Raw genomic sequence first — 9,042 nt, forward strand, 5'->3', positions numbered from 1 at the left:
TAGGAAAAATCTATGCTACCGCAAAGATGGCACCGGAATAGTTTTGAACAATCAAAACCCCACGTCAATTTTAATAAATGCCATCTGAGTTCATTGGGTGCATGTTTTTCCGGTATCGAACCCTAAAAAGTAAAAACAATTGAGGTGGTGTGTATCAACAAAATACTTTCTAATACCCAATGTTGATAGGGTGTTGTAACGTGTTTTGGCTGTTAGAAGATCCATGGTATTGATGAATCTGTTATCGATAAATCTCGCACTTTAATTTTGTGGGACGGGCCAAATCAAGAATTGGGATGTACTCCTCACGGATACATCTCATCGTGATTTGTAACATCTTCCATGAATAATAAGGCTATGTTTGGTTTGAAATAAAAGTAGGGAAGGTAGAGAAATTCATACAAGATTTGTAAAGGTTTCTCTACCTATTTTTTCCTTTCCTTACTTTTTCCTTTAAACCAAACATAACCTAAGGGTAAGATACAAAAACCTCCCATGATGTTTTTGGCAATCATAAAAACCTCTCCCATGGTTTCATTTTAGCAAAAACCTTCCCTTTATTTTTGAAAAAATTGACAAATATCTCCATTCCTTCATTGATCAAGACGAAACATTAAATTGATGATCAATTTTTAAAATACCTTTTTTACCTTTTTATAAATTAATGTGCATCTATTTTCACTAAAATACCCCATATAACTAACCATAAGAGAAATATTGTTCATTGTCCTCAACTACCCAAAGCACTAGAGCAGTGGAACCTACTCCAATCTACACCACTGGTCTCTCTCTTTCTCATTCTTCTTCTTCTTCTTCTTACTATGTGAGCATAGTAGCGGTGGCTGAAACAGTTTAGAAGAAAGCCCAAAGCTTGAGGAACCAAGACCGTGTTTATACTTTTTTCGCATTTTTGTTCTCTTTCTCGCTCTCTCACGAAAGGATTAACTAAAAAAAGGTCTTCTAGCTTGGGTTTCTTTAATTTTTGAATTTCTACATAAGTTGAAGTATCAGTGATTACAGGTACCAAAAATAGAAGTTGTCTTAAAGGTTATTCTAGTTGGAGGGATAGTTGCATTTGAAAAAGTGGTCGATGCAATGAAGGTTGTAGGTGGAGTAAAATTGGGGGTTGCAGTTACTACCATGCCAGTAGCATCAACTGCAACTATGGCATGATCTAAACAGGAATCAAATGATGTTAGCAAGTAGCCTTAACAATGTCATTGACAGAAGGGTAAAAATGTAAGTATACACGCTTTCCATCTTGACCGTTGACGGAAGGGAGGTATTTGTTGAGTTTTTCAAAAATAGAATGGAGGTTTTTGATAAAGTGAAACTATAGGGGAGGTTTTTATGATTGTTATAAACTTTAGGGGAGGTTTTTATATTTTACCCAATAATAAATAAAGCAAGAGAGTTGTTCCCAATATGCAGCCTAGACATGCTATGAGGTCAGTGTGAGGAGCATATCTGAACTCCAATGATCCTATCCATTTTGTTTGTAAAGGTTTCCCTACCTTTTCCTTCATTTCCCAACTTTTTCCTTCAAATCAAATACAACCTAAAATACTTTGCTGGGAGTTGAGATTTTCTACCAACAAAACATGTTCTAATCCTCACCAAAATAATCTCACACTCCACATCTCACTATGAGACTAGGACCCACCATAAAAGTGGGGCCTGCTATGTATGAGATGTGTGGTGTGAGATTATGTTGGTAGAGGGTTCAAACATGTTTTATTGGCAGGTGATTTAGACTCCTTTACTGGTAGTTTTGTTCCAAAAAAAAAAGGAGCTCAGGTTTCTAAAATCAAAACCCTTGTTCACCCTATGCCCAAATGAAAATTTAAAGTAAAAACTTTAGCACACTCTCAAAGCATAACCATCCAGCTACATGTAATAGTATTTCTTGCAAGTACAAGCTATGTACACACATAGAAAACATAGGAATTCATACACACATCGTGAGCATTTTCCCAAAAAATTAATATTTGTACATTGATAAGCATCTCCCATAAGTTTGAAATACATGTATAGATGATGTTTTTTATGTGTGGCTGAATGTAGTGTGTACAAAGTTTTTGACATGTTTGGAACCAATTTTGTTTCCTTAGGCATTTTCTCAAAAAATGGTGTTGCATAGACATGTTTTCTTTTTTCGGGGGTTTTCTATTCGATACCATTGTCGTTGCCGCCACAGCAAAATGGTAAAAATGCTGTTTTCTTGTACCTCACCTTTCCCGATTTCAAGGGCTTAGTTTAAGAAAACTTTTTTTTTCAAAAATGGCTATACCAAACATTAGGCATTTTCTAAAAAAAAAAGGATTTCCAAATGTGGCATCGATGCAAAACACATTTATTTGGGGGAGATGCAAACTCATGGTCTCAATGGACCAAGATTACCATTGACAAATAGGTTCCTAATCCACGCTAGCAAGATCACACCAAGAACTTCTGCAATGGGCTAGATAATCTACTCTATATTGTATGGCATTGGTCTCGTGATTCTGATGTTGATGAGACATGTGGCATTTTTTATCCCTTAATTTGGAAATAGAACAAATACAAATATGTACAATTCAAATACATGCAAAATTATACAAAATACAGTTTTGTGCTCTACATATTTTTATTTGTACTCCTTCCAAACCAAACCTTAAAGTCTGCTTGATAAGAAGGTAAATTTATCAATGCAAAAACTAATCCAACTTTACAATTTATATAAACCGTCTTACACTCTACATATTTATTGCATTCACACATATTTGCATCGTTTTCAAACGCAGCCTTAGGAAAATTCATTCAACTCCAAAGCAAGAAGAGACGCATACCTCATTGCCTCACATGTCACTTGTAAATGGGTTAGTGGCTAGACTATCAACCAGAAAGACATGGTACTTGAAAAATTTATAGCGAATCAATTGGTATCATAAAAGAGGTGATCAATTAGTTGGTGTTCATCAAAACTCACAAGGTGCTTTGATTTGTTAAAATGTACATTTAACATAAATAGTACTAAAATGAAAAAATAAAGTATATTAATTATATATTACCAAAAACTAAAGAAAAAAAAAAGAAAACTGAAATACCTCTCACAGCCTAGAAGTATTTGTTTTTCTTTACTAAATGCACGTTTTAATATACCACTTTTACTCTATTTTCAATGTACCACATGTAAGAATGGCATCTTTATTCACATCTTCACCATGGCATGTAGTTGGATCAATTGAGTAAAAATAATAGTTGTGCCTTTCTAATAAAAAAGATAAGTTATTAGTATAAAAAAATGAACAATTGCTAAATGATTTTTTCACCTTCACTTACCATAAATTTCACCAAGACCTTGTTCATTTTTTGGTAAGTTACTTACCTGGGCAAGTGCGTTTGCCCATGTTCTTTTATTTCCCAGGTAAATAAGACAATGCCCATTTAGACATAAAAATTCATTATTAAGAGGGGCATTTTTGTCCCATCCAATTGTTGGCAACTTCCCCCAGGCAGAAAATCACCAATTGGATAAGTGATACATAGGAAAATAAATTTTCCTTAGTCCCCACACAAATCTAAAAAAAGGAACATGGGTTTCTTCGTCAATGGGATTCACAATTCCATTGACCAACTTTCCCCCCTTTCAAAATCCAACAAACAGAAAAAAAAAACCCATAATGAAAAAACATTCACCATTGTTTAATTTTTATGCCTTTAGTCCAATTGCAATTAACCATAAAAATGAAAAACATTCACCATGGCTTTTGTTTTTTATGGGATAGGATCTATTGCAAGCAAAAACTTGTCAATAAAGAACATGAAGTCAATTACAAGTTATAAAAGAATGATTGAATACATATTTACCAATTGAGTGGTGGCTCGGTTGGTATGTAAATTGAGTAGTCCCATAATTGATGCAGTTTCGAGCCCTGTTATTGGCTCCTTCCACCATTTGGAGAAGAGTTATTAAATAGTTGCTGGAAAAAGTGGTGTTTTATGCCAAGGAAAAATGATTTACGGGCCCCTATGGGGATACAAGGCAAGTGTTTCAATATATATATATATATAAAAAAAAGAACAGATACTATCTATTTATCTAGTGTCTCTCAAATAGATATGTAAGCATTTTATTGAAAGCTAGAAAATACTAGTTCACAAACTTGGGATGCATTGAAATGCCCAAGGTAGGAACATGAATGTAGAAGCACTAAATTCAGTTCTAGTATAGGTCTTGAATCCTTAATGTAAGTGGGCTACGTAATTTCTTTTTCTATTGTGACAATATAAGAAAGATAATATGTAGTGTGAAAGTTTTTTTGGATTAAAATTATCCTCCATTTCTTTGTTTGAGAAACTGTATAAAAGCTATTTTATTATAGTTTCAATATTAGCTTTAATGGCTACTAAAATGCCCATATTTATGTATTTAATTCATCACGGGCTGAAAATGCAACTTCAATTATTATTTCCCACCTCATTTAATCTCATCTAATTAAGTCTTACACTTGAGGTATTAAATCCCCTTTTCTCTTATTAAATCATATATTTTTTAAGTTATTTTTCACTAATAAATGCTATGTCAATATTGTTCACTAATTCCATTTATTATTTTTTCACTAGTAAATGCTATATTGGACGAAGATAAGGCTCATCCTCATCCTGGATTTGTATATTCCCTGTACAGTTAGGATTTAGAAGTTTTAGAAAGCTCTATATTTCCTTTTAGATTAGCAGTTGGTTTTTAGAAAGTTTTGAGGAGCAAGAACTCCGATCGAATTTGTATTTATATATATATATATATATATATATATATATATATATATATATATATATATATATATATCAATGAAAAAGTAGGATCTTGGGGCTTCCAAAATTTTTCATGGTATCAAAGCCCGGGTTATTACTCACTTGGTAGGGTGCTTTCGTGTTAATCATGTCTTTTCTCTTCTCCAAGAAACGGTGGAGGGAAGCTCTCCTTGCAATTGGCATATCTGAGCCATTCGGTTGAGGGGGCAACTGTACTCGGTCTTGGTTAGGATTCTTGGCCAAGATCGGAATGACATTTGAACAAGAAGAGGCAAAGCCTCCGGAGTTCGGTCGGTCGCCGCCGGAAGTAGAGGCCAAGCTGCTAGAATCGAGGGAGCCTGCCTTACTTGCAAAAATCCATGACCTCCTTTGCTTTCTCTGCTGGAAAATCATCGAACATAAGCACTTTTCCGGCATAAAATATCATCATCTGGGCTTTCTCATTCTCCTTTGTCGCTGGTCTGGAATCAAGTGTCTTAGGTTGGTCTTCAGAAGAAGAATTCCCAAAATCGGCAAGTTGAGGAAACAAATTCATGGTTGTCGTCATTGATGCCTTCTAATTATAAACATATTGGATTTTCCTTTGCCATTAAGAGAGGAACTAATTCCAAGGCTGAGATCAGCAAGGTTGCCTTTACTGGCTCAGAAGACTACACGTCTACAAGAAGTTAGACCTCCCGGTCGTCTTCCGCGCCTGGTACCTCCCCATCGTCATGTCCGACAGACGATTATCGGCTGCAAATCTTGTTCCGACCACAGCCTACTATCAACGACTCTGAGTCCCAGTTCCTGGAGGAGCTTCATCCATGCATTTATCTTCTCTCTCCTCATTCTTTCTGCTAAACTGTGGCTGTCAGTTGCTTGGCCACGACGAGCTCGAACGTGAATGAACTTTAACCTTCGTTTCTTGGTCCTTCCGCTGGTTCTCACTCGGCGTTGCAGGACTGGAGGAAACCAAGCAGGAGCTCAGAATCGGTAGGCTTGCTTGTTCTGATTTCTTTGTGAGCCTCGTTAGGATTGTCCATCTACCTCTTAGAATCAAGCTCGACGTGTTACTTGCAATAATCAATCAACTCAAATGAATATTGCCGATCGGTTACCATGGCTACCAACAACGGTGAGAGCTCGAGTAAGTCTAAATGGTGGGGAGACAGACCTCGCGGTACGTCGACCGGGCGTGGAGCAGGTCGAGGAAAAGGGGGTGGACCCTCTGGCGGACGTGACCGAGGTTCGGCAAAAACTCATGCTGCTCAGTCATCAGCAGGGCGTGAGGTGGTTGCTAATGCAGTCGTGAATGACGGAGACAGGACCAGACTGAACGGGCTTAATGACGAGCAATGGCAGATTCTTGTAAGCTTGCTTAATGCTTACAAAACCAGGACTAGTGAAAAACTCTCTGGTAAGAATTACTCTACTGAATGGATTGTTGACTCTGGGGCATCACATCACATGATAGAGAATTTAAATGTGCTCGTCGACACCTATGATGTTGCACCTTGTCCTGTTAGGTTACCCAATGATGTGCACACCGAGGCCGTGAAAGAAAGCACTATTGAACTTGGAAATAATTTTAAATTGTTGCACGTATTATATGTCCCAAAACTCAATTGTAATTTATTATCAGTAGGTCGGTTACTTCGTGACATAGATTATATTGTGACATTTACTAATAAGTTGTGTGTGATACACGACCGCATCTCGAGGACTGATTGGTGCGGGCGAACAGCTTGATGGGGTCTATGTCTTCAAGGGTGTGGCGTCAGTTCGAGCTTACAAGACATATAGAATTGGGTCATGTGATTTGTGGCACCAGAGATTGGGACACCCTTCTTATCAAACGGTTAGCTTACTTCTTAATATCAGTAATAGTAAGAACAAAACCTGTGATGTTTGTTTGAAGGCAAAACAAACTAGAGATGTTTTTATTCAAATCAATAATAAGGTGACTGATTGTTTTGCATTAATTCATTGTGACTTATGGGGTGCTTATAGAGTACATGCATCTTGTGGTGCGGTATATTTTCTAACAATTGTTGATGATTATTCTCGAGTGGTTTGGATTTATTTGCTGGCTGAAAAAATTGAAGTTGGTAGAACACTCAAAAATTTATGTGTCATGATTGAACGACAATTTAATAAGAAGGTTAAGGTGGTAAGAAGTGATAATGGAATATAGTTTAAATCCTTGAAGTCATATTTTGACAAGCAAAGAATTTTATTTCAAACTTCCTGCGTTGGGACACCACAACAAAATGGTCGTGTGGAGAGAAAGCATCGTCATATTTTGAATGTGGCTAGAGCGCTAAGGTTTCAAGCACATCTTCCGATCAATTTCTAGGGTGAGTATGTTTTGACCGCAAGATACTTGATTAACCGAACACCTTCAACCATTCTTGGTGGTAAAACACCTTACGAGATGCTATTTGGACAAATTCCTTCTTATAAATATTTAAGAGTTTTTGGCTGCTTATGTTTCTCGCATACTAGGGACTGTGACAAGTTTGCCGCTAGAAGTAGGAAATATGTCTTTGTTGGGTACCCTTTTGGGAAAAAGGGGTGGAAATTGTACGACCTTGAGTCTGGTGATTACTTCGTCTCACGAGATGTGGTGTTTTGTGAGGCCGAGTTTCCCTTTGCCACTCCAGAACATCCACCCTCTATAACCAGTCCTCCCGTAGCCAAAGAAAATATTGGGTTGCCTTGGGCCACTCCTCCTAACATGGTATCTGAGTCACCTCGTATAGAAGTTAGGGGGAGCGACATTATCAATGAAGAAGGACATCCAAACACGGGTAATGATGAGGTGGCAGATCCCCATGATGAGACAAGGAGTCATGCAGATTACAAAGATAATGAAAATCCAGCTGCTCCTCAGCCCACCACGGAGGTATTAGGCTGCGAACATCGAGAAAAGCGGACCCCCTCTGTTGTTTCTCCTGCATCATCTCAGTCCTCAGGTACTCCTTATTCCATAACTCATTATATGACGTATTATAATTTTTCTGTGAAACACAAGCATTTCTTGGCAGCTGTTACTGCAGGTTGAGAACCTACTCGTTTCTTTGAGGCAATGACTGATGCTCGGTGGTGCGAGGCTATGCGCTAAGAGATATAGGCTTTGGAAGTCAATGGGACATGGACCTTGGAAGACCTCCCACCTAGAAAAAAGGCAATTAGGTGTAAATGGGTCTACAAAATCAAGAACAACTCTGATGGATCCATTGAAAGATTTAAAGCACGATTGGTAGTCCTGGGCAACACTCAAGTTGAAGGTCTTGATTACAATGAGACCTTTGCCCCTGTGGCTAAAATGGTCACAATTCGAACCTTCTTAGCAGTTGTTGCGGCCCAACATTGGGAATTACATCAGATGGATGTCCACAATGCTTTTTTGCACGGTGATCTTCATGAAGAGGTCTATATGAAACCTCCTCCAGGTTTTTCGTCCTCCAGGACTAGAAAGGTATGCAAACTCTAGAAATCTTTATATGGTCTACGACAAGCTCCCTGGAACTGGTTCTCTAAGTTAGGTCCTGCCTTGAAAGCTTTTGAGTTTGAACAGTCCTATTTTGATTATCCCTTATTTTCATATCGCAAGAATGGGGTTGTCTTGCATGTCCTGGTTTATGTTGATGGGAATAACCCGGAGTTCATATGCAAATTTAAACAGTATATGAATCGGTGTTTTCGCATGAAGAACTTGGGTGTTCTTAAATATTTTTTGGGCATCGAAATGACTCACGGATCATCGGGGATATTTCTTTTCCAAAGAAAATATGCACTTGATATTATTACAGAAGCTGGCTTATTGGGATCCAAACCTGCTCACTTTCCTATTACTCAGAATCATAAACTTGACCTTGCTGACGAAGCACTCCTGGATGACCTTGAACGATATTGATGTCTTGTGGGTCGTTTGATTTATTTAACCATTACACGGCCGGAGCTCAGCTATTGCATCAATGTCCTGCTTCAATTTATGTAGTGTCCTCGTGTTGATCATTGGGATGCGGCATTACGTGTGGTTCGTTATCTAAAAGGACGTCTTGGTCAAAGAATATTTTTGCGCTCTGATAGTGATATGCAATTGTATGCCTATTATGATTCCGACTGGGCGAGTTGTCCTCTAACTTGTCACTCTCTTACTGGGCGAGTTGTCCTGGAAGACTAAGAAACAACATACTGTCTTCCATTCCTCTGCCGAGGCTAAATACCGGTCAATGGCTACTACCAGTTGTGAGTTGAAGT

At 37.9% G+C, this 9,042-nt stretch overlaps 1 pseudogene; it reads right to left on the reverse strand.

The window, feature by feature from the left end:
* Positions 1-4,827: 4,827 nt before the first annotated feature.
* On the reverse strand, positions 4,828-8,644 carry LOC148880672 (protein TIFY 10a-like; annotated as a pseudogene).
* Positions 8,645-9,042: the final 398 nt, after the last annotated feature.

The sequence above is a fragment of the Nelumbo lutea genome, chromosome 1, assembly GCF_056320005.1.
Source record: "Nelumbo lutea isolate HS-2025 chromosome 1, American lotus-T2T, whole genome shotgun sequence".
NCBI classification, from domain to species: domain Eukaryota; kingdom Viridiplantae; phylum Streptophyta; class Magnoliopsida; order Proteales; family Nelumbonaceae; genus Nelumbo; species Nelumbo lutea.